This window comes from Pteropus medius, unplaced genomic scaffold (assembly GCF_902729225.1).
Source record: "Pteropus medius unplaced genomic scaffold, Ma_sr-lr_union100, whole genome shotgun sequence".
NCBI lineage: Eukaryota > Metazoa > Chordata > Mammalia > Chiroptera > Pteropodidae > Pteropus > Pteropus medius.
This window is the reverse complement of record NW_024349225.1, coordinates 15,623,720-15,625,082: the sequence shown is the minus strand read 5'-3', so window position 1 is coordinate 15,625,082 and position 1,363 is coordinate 15,623,720. Positions and strand designations below refer to the sequence as shown.

The 1,363-nt window shown below is 60.5% G+C and overlaps 1 protein-coding gene across 7 annotated transcripts in view; it reads right to left on the bottom strand.

Annotated features, from left to right (window-relative positions):
* The window catches only part of RXRG (retinoid X receptor gamma), a 121,671-nt gene that overhangs the window by 109,422 nt on the left and 10,886 nt on the right, over window positions 1-1,363 (bottom strand). For 6 of the 7 annotated variants that reach the window (XM_039881574.1, XM_039881577.1, XM_039881571.1 and 3 more), the window contains exon 2: window positions 1,004-1,085. The exons of the other annotated variant lie outside the window; for it this stretch is intronic. The gene's annotated coding sequence lies outside the window, so the exon portion shown is untranslated. The remainder of the gene's footprint in view (window positions 1-1,003; window positions 1,086-1,363) is intronic. 7 annotated transcript variants of the gene reach the window in all.

Sequence of the window (1,363 nt, the reverse complement as noted above, 5' to 3'; positions counted from 1 at the left end):
CCAACCCTCCCACATTTTAAAAGTGGCCTGGGAAGGAGGCTCCTGAAACAGGTTTGGCAACGCTTGGGGCTTCACCACCCAAGGAGTGAAAGACTTTCCAGAGAGTTGGAGATTCACAGACTGAGAAAGAGCTGGAGGGTGCTGGGGCCCCACCTGGGATGGGGGACCTGGGCTGGAGCACCTGGCTGGGGCACCTGGCTGGGGCACCTGGCTGGGGCACTCCTGCATAGGCATTATCTGTTCACGTGTCTCTCTTGCCTCCTGTGAGCCCCCGGAGGCGGTGTCGGCCCCCCTCCGGCCCAGGACAGCACCCCCTTCTGACCATCCACACCTCTGGAAGGGCTCACACGGTCCTCACAGTGGGCGTGCTGGCCCCTAGGAAGGAGGGGTGCCCTGGCAGCCCCTCTCGTGCCCCTCCCGCTTTCGACTCAGGGTCTCACGGGACCTCCGCCCTCTGGGGAGCAGCAGCGCGGTGCGAGGCATCGACCGCCCACCCCTAAGGCTGTCGCTCACAGCAGCACACCCCTCCCCACCTCCCACAGGTGCTTCCACGAGACGAATGGACAGTCCACTGTCCCCAGCATCACCTCGGGGCTGGCCTTCTGAGATGAGACCACCGCCCCAGCTCTGAGCACCGAGAGGGCCTGGGCATGTCCAAAATGGATCTTGAGGCCAAGTGCGGGACCTCGGGGACGGAGATTAGAAAACTCTATGGTCCAGAGCCTGAGCAGGGGCTGCTATGGGAGACGGCTCACTGGTCAAGCCGGTGCGGGCAACGGGGAGGAAAGGGAGATGCAGGAGTGAGGTCAGGCCCAGGACCATAGAGCCCTGGCAGGGCGGGGAGGCCTCAGGGACCTGCAGACCCACCAGGCCTGGATTTCCAGGAACGCCCTGGGGGAGGGAGGGGACGTAATCTGAGCCTCGGTGAGGGGTCACCACAGCCATGAGGATGGAAGGGCCCAGTCCCCTTGACCTACAGAGTTCACCAGCCAGACACACTTACCGAGGACATGCAGGGACACTTGGGGACAGTGATGGCCTCTGTCTTTCGATGAAGATATAACTCAGTCACATAGACACAGCACCTACAAGGAAGGATGGAAATGCAGACTGAATGTGTGTGTCCCCCCAAATTTATATGGCCCAGCACTAACCCCCAATGCGGTGGTATCTGGAGGCAGGGCTTTGGGAAGGTAATCAGGGGTAGCTGAGGTCGTGAGGGTGTGGCACACGTGGTGGGGATTAGTGTTTATAGGAACCTGTAGGGACCTTTCAGACGAGAAAGAGACCAGACCACAGAGTCTCCCTTTTGCTTCATCTGTCCATCCATCCACCTATCCATCCATCATCTGTCCGTCTGTCT